The sequence below is a fragment of the Lathyrus oleraceus genome, chromosome 1, assembly GCF_024323335.1.
Source record: "Lathyrus oleraceus cultivar Zhongwan6 chromosome 1, CAAS_Psat_ZW6_1.0, whole genome shotgun sequence".
In the NCBI taxonomy this organism is placed as follows: Eukaryota; Viridiplantae; Streptophyta; class Magnoliopsida; order Fabales; family Fabaceae; genus Lathyrus; species Lathyrus oleraceus.
Window position 1 is genome coordinate 212450946 of NC_066579.1, and position 22325 is coordinate 212473270.

Consider the following 22325-nt stretch of genomic DNA (forward strand, 5'->3'; position numbering starts at 1 on the left):
GTAGTCAGAAGAGGAAGAAGCTTCCCAAAGCGAGCCTTGAAACCCAAGGGATCTAATACATAGGATGTCAAATTCCTTAACTCTTTCAAATCTGGCTGTCTGAAGCTGTACTTCTTTGTATTCCTTCTTTGTCTTTCCATGTCTGAAAATTTGGCAAATAAACCCCTTAAGTTCCTTGAAAATGTCTTTTATTATTGATGATATGGATGCAAATGAGTGCATGAATGCATGAATTCAACAATCACACTCAAGGATCAAGCAAGGCACACCAAACAAAGGTCATGGGATGGATCATATTATCCTTAATATCAATCATCCATTTTGGTGGGTTATGGTTTACACCTTATCAACACCCAAGTTCCATTGATATTAAGGATGTATGAACGGATCAACCATGAATCAAGGGTTTGTTGCAAATCACGAGCATGGAGTCTCGGTTAAGAACCACCCAAAAGGAATGTACTAGGGTTTAAACCTGCCAAACATGTTCTACAAGAGGTTCCCATAGTCATCATTGTTGGCGTAAGCCCTAGAGGCCAATACTTTTGGTACTTGTATCGAATTATTTAAAGGCATTTTCTTTATTATGGTTGATTAATAAAGTCCCTAGAATAGATAGTCCGTTTAATGTATTAAGTGTGACTTAATCATGAGAACACATTAAACATAAGGGCACTGTTCTTAAAGTATCCGTAGTCGAGCTTTAATGTGAAGTGGGATAACATTAAAGCATTAAGACTATTATGTTTGTAGACTGATGATCACATCTCATGGATCATGGATAAAGAGTTATCAAGTCTTAAACATAGGTATGAATATTAGGAGTAATATTTATACCGGATTGACCCGCTATGAGAATACTATATAGAAAGTTATGCAAAGTGTCATAAGTTATTCTCATGGTGATAATAGTGTATACCACTCTTCGACCTGAAACCACTATGGATCCTAGATGTAGAGTCGAGTGCTTTATTGCTGATCCAACGTTGTCCGTAACTGGATAACCATAAAGACAGTTAATGGGTACTCCACGAAGCATGCTGAGGGACATGAGTGTCCTAGATGGAATTTGCCAATCCTGCGTAACAGGATAAATGTCTATGGGCCCAATATTGAACTGGACAAGGGTGACACGGTCTATACCTTGTGTTCAATATAGACATAAGGGCAAAGGGGTAATTATACACATAATTATTATCACAGGAGGTTTTGTCAGATCACATGACATTTTCGTGACTTGGGTAGCAGTGATGTGTTGCTAGATACCGCTCACTGTTTATTATGTTAAATGTGTGATTTAATATAATTGCCAACGTCGCGAAAACCTATAGGGTCACACACAAAGGACGGATTGATGAGAGATAGAATAATTAAGGAACATCGTAAGGTACGGTGCACTTAAGTGGAAACGAAATATGGTAAGGTACCAAATACTTAAGTGATTTTGGCATATTATGAGATATGGGCAAAATACACTTAAGTGGGCTTTTTGGCTTGAAGCCCACACAAGTGGTTCTATAAATAGAACACCTTGGGTAGAAGCATTGTCAACTCCACTCAGACAGAAATTCAAGTAGAGACTTGGAATTTTGTTTCCCTCCTTCTCTCACTCAAAGCCTCATTCATAACAGCTAGCACTGCGATTGAAGGAATCCGTTCGTGTGGACTGAGTAGAGACGTTGTCATCGTTCAACGTTCGTGATCGCCCCGTGGATTTGTATCAAAGGTTTTGATCATTATCAGAGATTTGCACCAAAGGTTTGAATCGCCACAAGAGGTAACGATTCTATCACTGATCATGCCCATTCGTAAGGATCACTAAATGGAGAAATTTTTAAATTCCGCTGCGCCTTGGATGGCAATTCTCCAACAGTGGTATCAGAGCCACTTACGAAACCATGAATCTGATATCTGTTTTTGTTATGTAATAATATGATTAAAACATAATGAATCAAAGGTTAAATTGAGATCGATCAAGTTACATATATGTGATATATGTGATCCTGATGCAAAATACATTATATATGATATAGTGTTCTCGTTTCGTTCATTCAAACCCTCGATGATTGTTTTCCTTTGAGCGATCAATGGTCGTTTGCTTCTTGATCCGACATTAGTATGGTGAAGCAATGACGTGTTGATCAATCATACTGAATTAACAATCGAGACGTGTTTGACGGTCTGAAATTGGTGCATCAGGGTTAGTGACGGCACAAGGGTTGTGTTGTCAGAGAGTTATACGATTGGGGTTTGAACGCACAAGAGTTGTGCTTCCTAAACACTTTTTGGAACAGTGTTAACCGGTTAACGCGTATGGTTAACCGGTTAACGGAATGCGAAATAAATTTTTTGAGATTTTCAAACAGTGTTAACCGGTTAACGCATTTGGTTAACCGGTTAACGCAAGGCGGAAAACAGTTTTCCAAGAAATTTTCAAACAGTGTTAACCGGTTAACGCATTTGGTTAACCGGTTAACGCAAGGCAGAAAACAATTTTTCCAGATTTCAAAACAGTGTTAACCGGTTAACGCATATGGTTAACCGGTTAACGCAAGGAAATTTTCCCCCATTCGGCTAACTCAGTACTTTAAAAGTGTCAAGTGTTGATACGAAAAGCGACATCGATTTTAAATGAATTGTTCATTAAAATGTGATGATCGGTCGTCGAAATTTAATTTGATTTTAATTAATTAAAGGAATTAATTATAATAATAATAAAGTGTTTATTATTGTCTTGTGGTGATCGGTTATGGCCTTAGTTTTCCATTGTTTTGTTTTGGGTTTTTAAAATACGACCTGCGTGTCGTGCCTCTCTCTTAATCTCCCAAATGTAACTTCTTTTCTCATCTCACTCCCTCGTATGTAAAACGAGTTTCTTTCATGTAATGTAATGATATGAAGAAAGCAAAGAAGTCAGTGCCAAAGGAGGACAACCTTGAAGATCTTGCTTGGAGAAGCTTAGATCGTTGTAGGTTAGCTTAGGTTCTCTCATTGGCTTGGGAGAACAATTGCGTTAGGGGCCATAACTGTTTCATTTTGTTTGTATGTATGTTGATGCATGTGAATGTATGTTGATGCATGTGAGAGACGGTTTATATGATAAACAAGCCGGTGAGATCAGAAAAAATTGCAATTTCCTCAAAATTAAATATTAAGTTTATGCTTTCCAAGTTTTAACACTCATCAAGACTAGTAATGGATAATGTAGGTTTCGCCTACGCGAGGTGCATGATCTATATATTGGTAAGGTGCGATGGGATAATTGTAATATCCAACTGTTAAAACAATGGGTCAAACTTAACTAAACAAATTATAATAATATTATATGTGTTTGCTTTCCAAGTTTTAGCACTCATCAAGATTGGTATAGGATATGTAGGTTTCGCCTATGCGAGGTGCATGTTTTGTATTAGTTAAGGTGCGATGGGATAATTGTAATATCCAACTGCTAAAACGATGAGTTAAACTTGATTATAATTTTCTTATATATGTTTAGAAGCAAGAGTTGGGAATAATCCATATGATGGATTGGAATAAGGAGTTATTCACCCAATTGAAATTTTCGAGAGTTGTATGAGATACAATTGGAAGGAGTTCCTACCTAAATAACCTAGTTTTGTGTAATCCGCCTACGCGGACTTAGAACGAAGTGAAATATGGATCTCGACCCACTAGAAAATCTTCCAACGGGATTTTCCGAATCAGATGATGAGGGTAATTTGTTTTGAGTAAAATAGTGGGAGCATATTTAATTAAAGGCCTAATTAAATATGTCCATGATACTTATATTTTCATTAATCCTTATGTAGATTACCATGACAGCAAACACCTCTAACAACATCTTGCGATCAATACTTGATAAGGAAAAATTGTCTGGGACAAATTTTTTGGATTGGTACCGAGACATGAGGATTGTCCTCAAACATGATAAAGGGAAAGGCAAGGAAGTTGCCAAACCCAAACCCACTAGTGCTGCTTTGAAGCCTAGTGGAAGCATAGAAAAGGAAGGTACCTGCTTCCATTGCGGTAAGACCGCACACTGGAAGAGGAACTGCCCAAAGTACCTGGAAGATAGGAAGAATGGAGTAGAGACTCCAACTTCAGGCATTTTTGTTATTGAAATTAATTTATCTACTTCTGCATCATGGGTATTAGATACTGAATGCAGTTCTCACATTTGTACAAATGTGCATGGACTGAAAAGGAGTAGAGATTTCGCAAAAGGTGAAGTCGACCTACGAGTTGGCAATGGAGCAAAGGTTGCTGCCTTAGCCGTAGGAACTTATGAATTGACTTTACCTAGTGGTTTAATAATTCAGTTAGAGAACTGTTATTATGTACCAGCAATTAGCAGGAATATTATTTCCGTTTCTTGTTTGGACAAGTTCGGTTTTTCATTCATAATAAAGAACAATTGTTGTTCAATTTATTTGAATGATATATTCTATGCTACTGCTCAAATGAACAATGGATTATATGTCCTTGATCTTGAAGTGCCAATTTATAACATTAATACTAAAAGGATGAAACCTAATGAGTTAAATCCAACTTACCTTTGGCATTGTCGATTAGGCCACATAAATGAGAAACGCATTTCCAAACTCCATAAAGATGGATTGTTGGACTCTTTTGAGTATGAATCATATGAGACATGCAGATCTTGTTTAATTGGAAAGATGACAAAATCTCCATTCACAGGAAAAGGTGAAAGAGCTAATGATCTTTTGGCCCTCATACATACTGATATATGTGGACCACTGAACATACCAGCCAGAGGAGGTTTTCAGTACTTCATCACATTTACTGATGATTTCAGTAGATATGGTTATGTGTGTTTAATGAAACACAAATCATAGTCCTTTGAAAAGTTCAAGGAATTCAAGAATGAAGTACAAAACCAACTAGGTAAGAATATTAAAACTCTTCGATCAGATCGAGGCAGTGAGTATTTAAGCCTAGAGTTTGATGACCATCTGAAAGAGTGTGGGATCCTATCCCAACTCACTCCTCCTGGAACACCCTTATGGAATGGTGTATCTGAGAGAAGAAATCGAAATCTGTTAGACATGGTCCGATCCATGATGAGTCAAGCCGATCTTCCAAACTCCTTTTGGGGACATGCGCTGTTGACCGCAGCTTACACACTTAATCGTGTTCCATCCAAAAAGGTTGATAAGACACCATATGAGATATGGAGTGGTAAGTGACCACATATGTCTTACATGAAGATTTGGGGTTGCGAAGTTTATATGAAACGACAAATTTCAACTAAGCTTGAGCCCAAATCTGACAAATGCTTATTTGTGAGGTATCCTAAAGAAACAAGAGGGTATTACTTCTACAATCCTTCAGAGGGAAAAGTGTTTGTCGCTCGAACTGGAGTTTTCCTGGAAAGGGATCTTATTTCCAAAGGAATCAGTGGGAGGAAAGTAGAGCTTAAAGAAATTCAAGAATCACAAAGTATCGATAAACCTATGGAGGAATTAGAGCAGGAAACACAAGTAGTGGTGTAAGAGCAACCTGCTCAAGTAGAACAAGACCAGCGTAGGTCAGGCAGGATACGTCACCTACCTGAGATATATGGATATCTGAGCTAGGTGATGTATTACTCATGGATCAAGATGAGTCTGTGACCTACTCATGGAATCTTCGCTTTGATGAAACAGTAAAACTGTATGGATTCATCAAGAACGAAGATGAGCCTTGTGTCTACAAGAAGGTTAGTGGGAGCATGATCGTATTCCTGGTACTATATGTAGATGACATATTACTCATTGGAAATGATGTCCCTACTCTGCAACAAGTAAAGACTTGGTTGGGGAAATGCTTTTCTATGAAGGACCTAGGTGAAGCAGCCTATATATTAGGAATCAGAATCTATAGAGATAGATCACAAAAACTGCTTGGCCTAAGTCAGAGTACATACATAGACAAAGTGCTGAGACGCTTTAATATGAATGATTCCAATCTGGTTATGTGTTTTGCTTAAATGGTGGCACTGTGAGCTTGAAAAGTTCAACGCAAGATGCAGTTGCTGATTCTACAACTGAGGCCGAGTATGTTGCTGCCTTAAGTGCAGTAAAGGAAGTTGTTTGGATCAATAAACTTGGCATAGTCCCTAGCATTATGGATCCCATTGGTCTCTATTATGATAACAATGGTGTTATCGCACAAGCTAAAGAGCCTAGATCTCACCAACGATCCAAACACATACTTAGGCGTTGTGCGAAAATATATAAAGTACCTACACTTGACAATATAGTTGACCCACTGACAAAGCCTCTTGCGCAGCAGAAGCATGATGGCCATCCTAGATCAATGGGCATGCGGGGTATGTCTGATTGGCTCTAGTGCTTGTGGGAGATTGTTGGTGTAAGCCCTAGAGGCCAATACTTTTGGTACTTGTATCGAATTATTTAAAGGCATTTTCTTTATTATGGTTGATTAATAAAGTCCCTAGAATAGATAGTCCGTTTAATGTATTAAGTGTGACTTAATCATGAGAACACATTAAACATAAGGGCATTGTTCTTAAAGTATCCGTAGTCGAGCTTTAATGTGAAGTGGGATAACATTAAAGCATTAAGACTATTATGTTTGTAGACTGATGATCACATCTCATGGATCATGGATAAAGAGTTATCAAGTCTTAAACATAGGTATGAATATTAGGAGTAATATTTATACCGGATTGACCCGCTATGAGAATACTAGATAGAAAGTTATGCAAAGTGTCATAAGTTATTCTCATGGTGATAATAGTGTATACCACTCTTCGACCTGAAACCACTATGGATCCTAGATGTAGAGTCGAGTGCTTTATTGCTGATCCAACGTTGTCCGTAACTGGATAACCATAAAGACAGTTAATGGGTACTCCACGAAGCATGTTAAGGGACATGAGTATCCTAGATGGAATTTGCCAATCCTGCGTAACAGGATAAATGTCTATGGGCCCAATATTGAACTGGACAAGGGAGACACGGTCTATACCTTGTGTTCAATATAGACATAAGGGCAAAGGGGTAATTATACACATAATTATTATCACAGGAGGTTTTGTCAGATCACATGACATTTTCGTGACTTGGGTAGCAGTGATGTGTTGCTAGATACCGCTCACTGTTTATTATGTTAAATGCGTGATTTAATATAACTGCCAACGTCGCGAAAACCTGTAAGGTCACACACAAAGGACGGATTGATGAGAGATAGAATAATTAAGGAACATCGTAAGGTACGGTGCACTTAAGTGGAAACGAAATATGGTAAGGTACCAAATACTTAAGTGATTTTGGCATATTATGAGATATGGGCAAAATACACTTAAGTGGGCTTTTTGGCTTGAAGCCCACACAAGTGGTTCTATAAATAGAACCCCTTGGGTAGAAGCATTGTCAACTCCACTCAGACAGAAATTCAAGTAGAGACTTGGAATTTTGTTTCCCTCCTTCTCTCACTCAAAGCCTTCATTCATAACATCTAGCACTGCGATTGAAGGAATTCGTTCGTGTGGACTGAGTAGAGACGTTGTCATCGTTCAACGTTCGTGATCGCCCCGTGGATCTGTATCAAAGGTTTTGATCATTATCAAAGATCTGCACCAAAGGTTTGAATCGCCACAAGAGGTAACGATTCTATCACTGATCATGCCCATTCGTAAGGATCACTAAATGGAGAAATTTTTAAATTCCACTGCGCCTTGGATGGCAATTCTCCAACAATCATCCCATCTTTCGGATATTATCGGAGAAACGACTACTCGTATTCCAAAAATATTCTTAAGAGAGACTCTTATGAGTGTAGTATCGCGTAACAATCGTATCAAATCTTACATTTGAACGACTTTCGCACTACATCCTAAAAATAGGCCAAGATGGGCTTGGTAAACTAAGGTCCTTGGCTTCTAAGGTCTATATTGGAAAGAGTAATGTCTAACCATAACTTACTTGTGTGAAATTATTGATCCCAACATGACCTCCACCAAGTGAATGGACTTGCAAGTTAACTTGCTAAGGAATAACTCCACACAAGTCAACAAGACTACGCCATTCTCCTATCCTAAGTGCACTCGAGTCCGGGTATAGAACTCATATCACAAAGATCACCAAGCATACAAGGAATTAATATCAAGCAAATCAATCACTACATACAATACAGTAATCCCGAATTGCACAAAAATATGTCACAAAACAAATACAATACAACAAGCATGAAAAGTTGGCAAAACCCACTAGGCATATCCCCAGCAGAGTCGCCACTTTTCTGTAGTGGGGTATTCGTTACCATTGGAGATATTGACTAAATCCAAGGTAAACCATACAAGTCGAGTCGCCACCGCACTTCTATTTATCCAAAGGAATGGTTAGAAAGTGAACAAAAATCGAATAGTTTTAACAAAACTAGTAAAAGAAACAGAGATCTGGGTAAGGGGGTTGGTTATGCAATGGGAAGGTGTTAGGCACCCAAAAAATCCTAGGTACTCCTAGGGAGCCCTTTTCATACTTGTTGTAAGGTAGTTTGTCTTGTGAAAATTTTATTTGTGCAAACATGATTGAAGAGATGAGAAGAGAATGTACAAGTTATTTACATTTTGTTTGGATGGATAAACCCATTGCCTACGTACCATCTTATAAAAAGATTAGGATCAAAACCTCGTAGTTCGGGGTAAAAATCTCAAAACAAATTGGTGAATTGAGTGGTCCAAAAGCCTTAAGGTCTTTTGTTATCAAAGGGAGAAAACTCAATGTCGCAACCTGAAAAATACAGTGCTTGAAAAAACAACCGGCGAAAGAAAAAGACAGAAGAGTCGCCACCGTGCGTTATTCACCCCAAAGGAGGGAAAGGAAACGCTCGAAGTAAACCTGAAAAAGGAAAGGACAAGACGGGGTCTCGCAACCAAATCTTGGGTTCGGGAGTCGGTTATGCGAAGGGAAGGTATTAGCACCCCTACGCATCCGTAGTACTCTACGGGATCCACTTTTGTAGTTCTCGTCTAAAGGGTGTGAGTTTATCTTGTGTTGTTTACCAAAAAAAAAAGGGTTAAATGAAAATGACTCGCGCGGATGTCGCATCCACTGCATACGTATCTCATCCGAATATGAGAATCAGAGTCTTCGTAGCTCGGCTACCTAGGGGTTAAGGGTAATTGTGCTCGCTAAGACATCGCGTCTTATGCCTACGTATCTCATCTGGCCTGAGAATCAGAGCAAAACGTAGTTCGGCTAACTATGGGGTTATGGAGTGGGTTTTGGATGAACGACGTTACTACGCAATCTACCGGATGCTCGACCTTTGGAGACTTACTCACCTGTAGTAGAAGGAGTAAACGTGTGTTATGGAGAAGAAAAATCAATGAAGGGTTTGTTTGCATTGTAGGAACGCGCATGCAAAAGGGTAATGAGGATAAGATCTCATAGCTCTTAACCCTGGACAAAGGAACCTGCATAAAGTAAACACAAAAATATTGCCTCCTATCGAGGTCTTCCAGCTAGGAAAGCAGTAAAATGCGGGAAAAATGTAAAAGTACCACGCGGATAAAGATCCGAAGTAACAGCAATTAGAGGAATGGGAAACCCTGAGATCCTTCCAAGCTAACATCATCAAAGAAAGTGGGTCAGTACAGGTAATCGGAACGAACCTCCAGGGGTTATCCCACAAATAAAGTGGGAAACCACGCAAGTTATCCCTGCAAAAGTCATGTGATCCCTCACAAAAACTCAACAAAAGGGTTAGTGAAACACCATAAGCATTTTTTTCATGGATAACAGTATGGTTTCAGAAACCTCAAACCCTGTGGCATACACTTCAGAAATCATGTGATTAAACATTCAAGGCATAGGTTTCACCCATTCATAATACATCACACATTTAGAATATTCAAATTGAAGGCGTAAAATAATGGGAATAGGGCAAACCTGATTGGAGAGCTTGATTGAAATTGAGTTGCACCCGTGAGGCCCATTCAGGGTTTGGAGGCTGCTCTGAACTCTGTTAGCTCTTCTCTCACTATCTTTTTCCTCAGGGTTTTGTTCCAAGGAAACCTCAGAGTATTTTGCTTCTCTTCCTTTTTCTCAAGTGAAGCCTTGGTATTTATAGACTGAATTTCATGGTTTTGTGGGCTCAAATGAGAGAGACCCAAGTCCAAAAAATTTTATTATATTTTATTTATTTTTTTATTATTATTTTTATTTATTTATTTATTTTGTAAAAAATTATTTTTTTTTCTTTTTTTTCGTTTTTTTTTTCCATTTTTTTTTTCGGATCTTTTTTTTTTTTTTTTCGGATTTTTTTTTTTTTCGGATCTAATTCTGATTGACATGATGAAATGCAATATGAAATGCTAAATGAATGCATGAATGAGGAGGGCAAATTTTTGCGTGTTACAGCTGCCCCTATTCAATCATCAGCTAAACCGAGTAGGATGAAAGCGAACAGCTTATCAGACAAACGGGGTGAGCTGTGATTGAATACCAAAGACAGACCGAAATTTTGCGCTCCGAGAACACCACAAAAACGCGGAAATACACCTCGATGTTTATTCTTCTTCCGATTCTTTGGCTGAATCTGAATCAGTCTTCTGACTTAATCTGGAGTTTCGATTCTCTGGCTGAATCTATACTCAATTTAGTCCTCGGGTTGGATATTAAATTTGATCCTCGGGCTGGATACATTTTGATCTTCTGGCTAGATCTTCTTCGATCTTCTGTCTATATCTCCTCCGTTTCGATTCTCTGGCTGAATCTATTTCCTTTGATTCTCTGGCTGAATCTACTTCGATCTTCTGGCTAGATCTGAATTATTGCGATTTTCGATCTTCTGGCTAGATCTTCTTTGTTTCGATTCTCTGGCTGAATCTACTTCGATCTTCCGGCTAGATCTGGATTGTTTTGATGATAAATTCCCGTCATTAGGATCCCGCATCTGAGGCATGCGCTGGTTGACTCTCTTTTGAAATCTACACCCAACCTTCATATTAGATATGCAGCTTCGAGAATATTCCACTTTTGGGATTCGTACATATTCTTCGAGCTAGAACATGTTGTAACGACTCCTCAATTGGGCTTGCTGTGGAAATAAAGCTTGTAGGCGACTTCACTGGGGAATCTTCAAATTGAGCCTTAGGTTGGCTTACTGGAACACGATTCTCAGGCTGAATCTTCGAAATGGACCCTCAGGCTGGATCACTGGAACACGATTCTCAGGCTGAATCTTCAAAATGACCCTCAGGCTGGATCACTGGAAAATGATTCTCAGGCTGAATCTTCAAAATGACCCTCAGGCTGGATCACTGGAAAACGATTCTCAGGCTGAATCTTCAAAATGAACCTTAGGCCGGATCACTGGAAAACGATTCCCAGGCTGAATCTTCAAAATGACCCTCAGGCTGGATCACTCACGCTTGATCCTATGGCTGGATCTCATGACCTTGGTCGTAAAGTAATTCTTCAGTCTGCTTGGAAGAACCTGTTTATCAGCTTATGTGTATGCTTGATATGATATGCATGCAAATGCAAATGTTATGCATGGTGTAAAAAGAAATCTGCTTGGGGAAGCAAACTCCGGTAGGGAACAGATCGCTGTATCAATCCTTGAATGCTCTGTTGGGAACGATCCGTCTGCCGGGACCAATGAGCCACCAAAAATAAATTGGCTGCTTGAAAAGTTGACCTTGCGGGGGGAGTATCAACTATGGAAACTTTGTTCGGCGAGGCTCTGTGAGGAGAGTCTGTGGGGAAAACACTTCTTGGGGAAATGTCGTAGGAAACGGCCTTTGCTGGGGATAAGAACTTGCTAATCGCCCTCAAGCTGGGGATTAACAAATCTATTAAAAATAATCTGCTGGGGAATGAGATGAACACTGGGAACGCCACCCTCTCATCTGTTGGTTATGCAACCACTCCGCTGTTGCTAGGAAGATACAGTCTGACACTGTCAACTCCACTGGGGATATATAGTCTGGATACTGTCAACTCTACTGGGGATATATAGTCTGGATACTGTCAACTCTGTTGGGGAACATGCTCTGCTGAGGAGAGACTTTGTCAACCGCTTAGGGATGAGGATTCATGACTTGGCATCCGGTTCCTGTGACCTGCAACCAAAAATACACGTATGCCTCGGGGGACTTACTCGGTTTGAATTCACCGTCCGGGATTAAGCACATTCAAAGCAATTTTAAATGTTTTCCTGTGCAAATCATCTGCAAAGGCCACCATTATGTTCATATGCAATATGTTTTATCAAAAATTTGGACATTTTTGCAAACAAACTGATAAATGAAAAATAAAGAGGCTCTTTAACTGAATTATTCGACTCTTAATGGGGAGAAAATTTGTGCCAGGAATAGGCGAGGGTATCAGGAAGTTGATCCCTGAAAAGAGGTGATCGCTATAAAAAGAGAACTATCCTAATGACAACGGGGATACGGGGTCCCACTGAGTTTCGACTCTGCTATGACTCGTATGTCCTCAAGACGCTCTGCTCATCTTGCTTTTTGAAGTGGATGATTAGTCGATCTTTAACCTTTGAAGATTGCCGGATTGAATGAAACGGTGATATAACACTGATGAACTCAGATCACAGTCATTCGCTTATTCCCTAACTTTTGCCTGGATCGCCCCCTTTTCGGGTTTTCAATCCATCGGGATACCCATTTTTGCCTGAGCCGCCCTTTTGGGTTTTCGATTCACCGGGTGTACATTTTTTATTTTTATATCCCTATATTTTGCCCGAACCTCTTTATTCTCTTTTTTTTGTTCGTCGGGATGCCCTTTTTTTGCCTGGACTATTCTTTTTTTATCGTCCAGCGGGTCTATTTTATGCGAAGTATTTTTTAACTGCGTCTGAGTTGACAGGGGACGGGAATCCTTCGCCATCCATGGTTGTTAGCATCAAAACTCCGCCATAGAAAATCCTTTTAACCACGTACGGACCCTCATGGCTCGGTGTCCATTTGCCCCTATGATCTGTGTTGGGAGGAAGAAATCTTTTGAGTATCAATTCACCGACTTGATACCCCCGAGGGCGCACTTTCTGACCAAATGCTTTCTTCATTCGTCTCTGACCGAGATACGTCAATTCTGGGTACGTAGTTCCAGCATAGCACCTTAATCATTGAAGACAAGGTAAGCAAAGCATTAGCAAATTGGTTTTCTTCAAAAGAAAGTCAACATTCTTCTCGTGTAGTCTCTGTAAGGAGCCAGATGAGGCTGAGGTGTATACCATTTCCCGTTGGTTTGATTGATGACCAAAGCTGAATCCCCGTATACATCCAGGGTTTTAATCTGTATATTGACGGCTTCCTCAAGTCTTAGGATACAAGCTTCGTATTCGGCTTCATTGTTGGTGCAGGGAAAAGTTATTCTGGCACCAAATGGCATATGAACCCCCTTCCGGTGTGATCAACACTATACCAACTCCGCGACCATTGACGTGGACCGCCCCATCAAACATCATAGCCCATCTGGATTCAGGGTCAGGCCCCTCCTCCGGGAGTGGTTCCTCTCAATCTTTCGATTTGAGAAACATGATGTCCTCATCAGGAAAGTCAAACCTCATAGGTTGGTAATCATCAATCGGTTGCTCTGCAAGATAGTCTGACAAGACACTTCCCTTGATGGCTTTTTGTGAAGTGTATTGGATGTCATACTCTGTCAGTATCATTTGTCACCTAGTAACCTTTCCGGTAAGTGATGGCTTTTCAAAAATATACTTGACTGGATCCATTTTTGATATCAATAGAGTCGTGTGAGTCAACATATACTGTCTTAGTCGGCGAGCAGCCCATGCCAAAGCGCGGCAAGTTTTCTCGAGCAATGAGTATCTTTGTTCACAGTCAGTAAACTTTTGCTAAGGTAGTATATTGCATGCTCTTTTCGACCTGACTCGTCATGCTGACCGAGCACACAACCCATTGACCTTTCTAACACAGTCAAGTACATGATCAACGGTCTTTCCTCTCGGCCTGTAGACTGGCCCCGATCTTGATCTCTTTCTTGTCGTCTTCGGTACCAACGTTGATGGTCCCAACCACCTCCTGATAAGGTGTAATAGCTCGGTCCTCCTGTTTCAACAATCTGGATAACCCTTCAGGCAATTCACAATCTTCCTCAGCCCCTTCTTCGGCTTGATAGATAGGATTGTCGAAGTCATACTTGGCCATAGCAGTGTCGTTAGCAGTGAGATCCGAGTGGTCGGCTCTGCATGATGGAGGATCATGCTTTACCTTAGAATGAGAGATTATTTTTTGAAAGAAAGAAAAAACGAAAAAAGAAACATTGCCATTTTTTTTTGTAAAAGTAAAAAAAACTGAAAGAAAGAGAACACAAAATTGTTTGTAAAAGCCGTCCTTTATTGATGATAAAAATAATTGCGAAACGTAACTAAATGGATGGCCCTACAAATGAGCCGTTACACCTTGGGCAAAGTGTAAGACTTTATTATGCATGTAATAAAGGAAAACAATAAAAATCACTCTTTCAGCAGAGTAACCCGGACGGTTTTTTCAGACGACCAATTATCGAGCTTTTCTCCCGGGACACACGGGCGAATCCAGCTATCTAAGTCACAGTCGTTGTCAGCCTTGTCTTCATTTGCAGCATTGACGATGTGGGGGGAAACCAAACCCCCGCTGGAGAGAGTACCGGTTTCATTCTTCTGAGATCCCGGAGCATACCCCAATCCGAACTTGTCTTCTTTGATGACTGGCTCCACAAATTTGCCCCAGCCTTGGGCATTACCAGCTTTAACCACTTCGACAGCTTGCTTGTATGAAGAGATAGAAGTCCCGACCTTCTCAAACTCAGGTGAAAAGACAGCTTCGGGCGCGACCTCATTGATGTTTGTAGTTTCGAAGCCTTGACATAGCATCTCATGCATCTCGCCATCCATCTCTACATGCTTAAATGTAGACAGGTGGCTAACAAAAATATCCTCTTCACCACATACAGTGACGATCTGACCTTCTAGTTCATATTTGAGCTTCTGGTGGAGGGTAGAAGTAACAGCACCGGCAGCATGAATCCAAGGCCGACCTAGCAGACAGCTGTAGGCAGGCTGGATATCCATCACATAAAAGGTGCTTTTGAACACCTGCGGTCCAATCTTAACTGGCAACTCAACATCGCCAAAAACAGCTCTCTTAGAGCCATCAAAAGCCCTCACAACTAAGTTACTTGGCCTCAGGATGATGTCATCGCAATCCAACTTCATTAAGGCTTTCTTTGGAAGAACATTCAGAGAAGAGCCTGTATCAACCAAAACATGGGAAAGCACCACCCCTTTGCACTCCATTGTGATATGCAAGGCTTTGTTGTGATTCCTGCCCTCAGGTGTCAGGTCATTATCGGTGAAACCTAGCCCCCGGCTAGCGTTTACATTGGAAACTACCGACTCCAGCTGGTTAACAGTTATCTCCGGTGGAACATAGGCCATATTCAGTACTTTCAACAAGGCTGCTCTGTGCGCCTCAGAGCAACAGTGAGAGAATGGAGATCTTTGAGGGTGTCTGATTTAGCTGGTCGACTACCTTGTAGTCACTTTTCTTGATAATCCTCATAAACTCATCCACTTCCTTCTCGAATGCGGTCTTACGAGGATCTTCCTCAGTAGTAACCTCTTCGGTGGATACCTGTTTCCCTTTAGCCTTGGCAGCTGCCTCGGCTTCAGTATTCGCGCGTAATGTTGATGGTGTAAATAGGCGTCCACTGCGAGTGAAGCCACCAACCCCTCCAACATTGTCTACAGCGGAGCTACCAATGTCAATGTCTTCTTCGTTAACTTTCTGCCCCTGGCAGTAGATATCAGCCCCATAGTGCCACGGGATAGCACTGTCTTTCCCATACGGAACAGGTCCTGGTACCGTAGTGGTGATTGGACCAACCAAAGTCGGTATAGGGCTGTCAGAGTAAATTGCGACTGGTGCTGAACTTTCGATGTTCACCGCTGCTGGTTCTGTACTTTCTGGGAAATATATTGTTGTCGGAGCGAGTCTCTCAGAAACATATATTTCTTCAGGAGTGAAATAAAACGTCACCGTCGGTACATCATTCTTCACCGGACGGGCCTGATCGAACTGAAGACAACCTTCATTTATCAGCTGCTGAATACCCCTTCTCAAACTGTCACATCCGTTTTCGGCAGCTTGACAATTTCTGCATTCTTCCCCACAGCCCGGGAAAATCTGTCCTTTCAGAAGTCGGTCTTTAACCATCGATAGCGAAGTCTTCACCTTAGTTACATCAGAAACCAAATTCAAAGTTTCCCCACTATCAACAGCATTAATCCTCTGCCCGCCGTGAGCCGGCATCGGATTCTGGATAACATTAGGCACCAGAGCAAAATTAATAGCCTGGGCATCTCTCAAATCTTGTACCTTTAACTGGAGAGCCTTGCAATTATCTGTAGTATGCCAGGTGCGTTGGAGTGAAAAGCGCATCTGGCGTTGACATCATAACCTCTAGGAAAATTATTGGGATCGATTGGTGGGGCCAGAGTTCTCAATGTAACCAGATTCATGTCAATCAGCTTGGGAAGTAATACTGAATAAGGCATTGGGATTGGCTCGATGACCCGGTCCGTCTGCCTTGGACGTTGTTGATAGTGTCTCTGCTGACCCGGATTACCTCCTTGTTGTTGATTGTTGTACCTGGGTTGTTGTTGCGGATGATATTGCGGTTGAGGAACAGGTGTTGGAATAGTGACTGCGGCCACTTGATCTTGATAATAATTAGGGTGTCCTTTACTCCTGCCTCTGCCGGCATACACAACGCTTGCCTCGCCTTCTTTTCTTCGCTGACCGTTACCAGCAAACGGTCTCTTGGGACCTGATGGGTTGGAAACACTATTGTCTTGAATTCAGCCCATCTTCAACAGACTCTCGATTCTTTCTCCAGCAATTACTATCTCGGCAAAGCTGATTGACGGGCAAGCAGCCAATCTCTCAATATAATTGCCTTGAAGAGTGTTCATGAACATGTCCGCCATCTCCCTTTCAGACATAGGGGGTTGGACGGACGTAGCAATCTGTCTCCAACGCTGAGCATATTCTCTAAAGGTCTCCTTGGCAGTCTGGGACATACCTTGCAACAAGGTCCGATTTGGAGCCATCTCCAAGTTGTATTGATATTGCTTGACAAAAGCCTCTGCCAAGTCTTTCCAACTCTTGATGGTAGTACGAGACAAATGAGAATACCATTCACGAGAAGCTCTAGTTAGACTGTCTTCAAAATAGTACATCCACAGCTTTTCATCTTCCGTGTGAGCTCCCAACCTTCCCAAATAAGATTGGAGATGAGTGCGTGGGCAAGAAGCCCCGTTGTATTTCTCAAAAGTAGGGGGTTTGAACTTGTGAGGAATCCTTACTCTCTGAACCAGACCAAGATTTGTGACATCAAAGCCTAAGGAATTTTGAGACTCCAAAGATTTGAGCTTCTCAGCAAGCTCATCCATACGGCGAGTGGTCTCGAGGGTCTCGTCGTGCAAAGAAAATTGATCATACTGATAATCTTCAGTAACGGGGTGCCCGTTAATCCGAATTCCTTGATTCACATTGTACCTTCCACCAATACCATTTCCAACATTCCCTGTGTTGCCAACATTACCCGGGTTTCCATCAGCATTTGCGTTACCCGCGTTACCAGTGTTCATAGGGTTATCAGTGTTCCCAGGGTTACCAGGGTTTCCCTCAGCATTTGGTATCTCCACCTCCGGATCGGGTCTCGGTTGCTCAACCAATTCCCTCAGCTTTTCTTGACCTGCTGCCATACCAGTCATCAATGTTATGAACTGATCCATCCTTTCACGCATATCAGCCAGCTCTTTCTGTACTTGGTCCATCGCTAGCTGTGGACGATTTTCCTTTGTCGGGTACCTGTGAACTCGCTTGGGACCAATAACTGCCTGATACAGGGAACAAACATTAGACACTGCGGTGACACCTGCAAAACAGACAAGGGTTAATATGCATGGTATGCGATGCACTGCTTGTTCAGTTTTAAGGCACCCCCGTTTTGAAAGGGAATACCCTGCAAATGAATAAGCATGAGATGTTGGATGCAAATATGCAGATGATGTTATGCAATGCAAAGGCATATCAATCAGAATTGATGGATCCGCTTGAACATCTGTCAGGTTGCACTTCCTGGAGAGAAATTCACTGAGGAATATAATACAAGACCAAAACTCTGCTCCAGAAAACCGGGTTGGTTGGAGGTTAAGGTTTCCTGAATTTAGCCCACCCCTCACTGGTAGGTCTTAAGAACAGAAGTTCGTCAACTTCAGCCCTTCAGTCGCGAATAATACGTTTACCACTGAAGGTTTGGCATTATTACGGGATAAAAGACCTTCACTGACTCCCCTCAACAGGACATCCTAAAGCAAGTTCCCAGTCTCGGGGTCCTCGGATTGATCAGCGAGAATGCACCCACCAGAGCTAACATAATCACGTCTCGGAGGAGAGGCCTCGACTGAGTTCTCGGGAAATGGTCACCAAGTCGACGATTTCTAAAGGAACACCATGTCGTTACGGAACATCCGTAGGACATAATATATCCAAAAGAAACCTCGTCTGGGTGTGGTTCTTCACGAACGACTTAACGTAGCAACATGCCACACAAGCCTCATGATCATCCACTCTAAAACCTGTCTGTACACTCAAGCCTGGGTAATGGGGTTATCTCTCATAGAACATCCCATCCCAACAAATAAACAAACAGATCCAATAGATACAACAGATGCATGCAAGCAGGTAAGCAAATAAATGTACAAAAGCATGAACACCCAATAAACAAGAAATCACACAAGCTAGGAGGGACTCGCTTAGGGAAGATGGACCAGCAAGAGGTCAACTTCTTAGTCCCCAGCAGAGTCGCCAGCTGTCGCAACCTGAAAAATACAGTGCGCGAAAAAACAACCGGCGAAAGAAAAAGACAGAAGAGTCGCCACCGTGCGTTATTCATCCCAATGGAGGGAAAGGAAACGCTCGAAGTAAACCTGAAAAAGGAAAGGACAAGACGGGGTCTCGCAACCAAATCTTGGGTTCGGGAGTCGGTTATGCGAAGGGAAGGTATTAGCACCCCTACGCATCCGTAGTACTCTACGGGATCCACTTTTGTAGTTCTCGTCTAAAGGGTGTGAGTTTATCTTGTGTTGTTTACCAAAAAAAAAGGGTTAAATGAAAATGACTCGCGCGGATGTCGCATCCACTGCATACGTATCTCATCCGAATATGAGAATCAGAGTCTTCGTAGCTCGGCTACCTAGGGGTTAAGGGTAATTATGCTCGCTAAGACATCGCGTCTTATGCCTACGTATCTCATCTGGCCTGAGAATCATAGCAAAACGTAGTTCGGCTAACTATGGGGTTAGGGAGTGGGTTTTGGATGAACGACGTTACTACGCAATCTACCGGATGCTCGACCTTTGGAGACTTACTCACCTGTAGTAGAAGGAGTAAACGTGTGTTATGGAGAAGAAAAATCAATGAAGGGTTTGTTTGCATTGTAGGAACGCGCATGCAAAAGGGTAATGAGGATAAGATCTCATAGCTCTTGACCCTGGACAAAGGAACCTGCATAAAGTAAACACAAAAACATTGCCTCCTATCGAGGTCTTCTAGCTAGGAAAGCAGTAAAATGCGGGAAAAATGTAAAAGTACCACGCGGATAAAGATCCGAAGTAACAGCAATTAGAGGAATGGGAAACCCTGAGATCCTTCCAAGCTAACATCATCAAAGAAAGTGGGTCAGTACAGGTAATCGGAATGAACCTCCAGGGGTTATCCACAAATAAAGTGGGAAACCACGCAAGTTATCCCTGCAAAAGTCATGTGATCCCTCACAAAAACTCAACAAAAGGGTTAGTGAAACACCATAAGCATTTTTTTCATGGATAACAGTATGGTTTCAGAAACCTCAAACCATGTGGCATACACTTCAGAAATCATGTGATTAAACATTCAAGGCATAGGTTTCACCCATTCATAATACATCACACATTTAGAATATTCAAATTGAAGGCGTAAAATAATGGGAATAGGGCAAACCTGATTGGAGAGCTTGATTGAAATTGAGTTGCACCCGTGAGGCCCTTCAGGGTTTGGAGGCTGCTCTAAACTCTGTTAGCTCTTCTCTCACTATCTTTTTCCTCAGGGTTTTGTTCCAAGGAAACCTCAGAGTATTTTGCTTCTCTTCCTTTTTCTCAAGTGAAGCCTTGGTATTTATAGACTGAATTTCATGGTTTTTTGGGCTCAAATGAGAGAGACCCTAGTCCAAAATTTTTTATTATATTTTTTTTATTTTTTATTTTATTTTTTTTTTGTAAAAAATTATTTATTTATTTTTTTTCGTTTTTTTTTCCATTTTTTTTTTCGGATCTTTTTATTTTTTATCGGATCTCTTTTTTTTTTTTTTCGGATCTAATTCTGATTGACATGATGAAATGCAATATGAAATGCTAAATGAATGCATGAATGAGGAGGGCAAATTTTGGGGTGTTACACTCAACCAAACCACAAATCCACCATGTGAGGATAGCTTCAACATGCTAGTGAGGGGTTAACCCTATAATAAGCATGGAAGACTCATTGTCCATCACTAAGGATATAGGTGAGTATTACATCTACCACAAGGATAACTCAAACCTAATAGCTAAAGGTTATGGAAAATTTTGATTAAGAAAGTGGCCATTGGGACCACAAAAGGGAAATTTGAATGGGTTATATTTACCAATTAGAAGTATATACAAAAGTAGTCAAAGTTGACTTAAAGATTCAATTCAAAATGAGTGTTATGAAAAGAAAGTTTGAAAATCAAAAGCATAAGGCTTAGGTTTCTAATGTTGAAAACAAAGGTTAAATGTTTGCACAAAAAGGGTTTTGGCTTGGGTTAGAGTGGAGAGATGAAGAAGAAGGGTTGAGTCCTAAGGAAAACAAAAAGATGAGGGTTAAGAAATGAAACCACACTAGGAGTTCCTCTCTTGAGATCATATTGATGATCCAAGTAGCTCCCATCCTTTGGAATAAGCAAGCACAAAGTATAAGCAATCAAACAAGTCTCATAAGAGATCCTCAATGTATCTTGTATCTTCCACTTGGGTGAACATGGTAATGATCCTCCAATTAAGCTCAAATGGAAACTCCTAGTTCAAGAGCACACACATCAAAATTTCCATGGGGTAAAACACTCTCCTAACCAGAGACCAGGGAAACAACAAACTAATAGGGAGATTAAGACTCGAGCCTAATAGTTATCATGCAATCAACATCCCTAAGTTGAGGTCTCTAACAAGAACTTAACTCACAAGTAAACAAACATCACACACTATATCCATACAAGAGGCTCAAACAATGGGTGGGCTTTAGTCAAGAGGGGTCATGTCAAGCTCGACAAACAAGCCAAACTGTAAAGGGCAATCTGTAGCTCTTAACCACTAACATTGAACGTTAGGGTGAAGCTGATCAAATCGGTAATGAGGATGAGACCTCATGCTCTTAACCCTGGCCAGGGTGAGCTCATGACAACGAAAGCGTGGGGATCCAGAAAGTGGGATCCTTTTCCACTTGACAGACTCTGGACAAAGATCTGGGGCACATGTTCAGAAGCATCAGCACGTAGTGCAAGCATAAAGAACGACACACTGAATAACGGGGGATTGGCTACTAATCCCTTTTATCCGTCAATTGCCTCTTCTCTTAGAGGTCTTATCAAATATAACACATGCCTCTTCTTGGAGGTCTTTGAGAACAATTTTAAACAAACACAAACAGAGCCTCTGAAGGAGGACTTGCCAGCAAAATGCCTGCCAAAAAGGTGACAGGACTTCAGACTACATGAAGTAAGAAGCTAACTACCTGAGTGGTGTGTCAACCATAATCCAAACCTTAAGCAAGAGCTAAAGCAAGCAAGCAACTAAGGTACTTGTACAAAGACTAAATAGTCAGTACTTCAGTCATAAAACCAGAAACAAACAGTGAAACCCTCTAACAGTTACACAATTCAGTGCATAAGTGCCCTAGCACTCAAATGAGCTCATGAGTTCACCACATCAATTAAAACCCTACAAAACAAAAATAGGTCAGTACTCAATGCATTTGCATCTCACAAAGTGAGAACAAACCAAATTACCAATGATAAGTATCCAATCCTGAAACAAAATAACAAAGTTAGCTTATGTACATCCAATCAACACAACAAAGCATAAACAACCAATGGCATGAGATGAATCAAATCACAAGCCCCAAACAGAACCATATGAACCCATAAACACCAATCACCATGGCCAAAGATCCACCATACTCCAAATATCATTCAAATACTTGAAAAGGC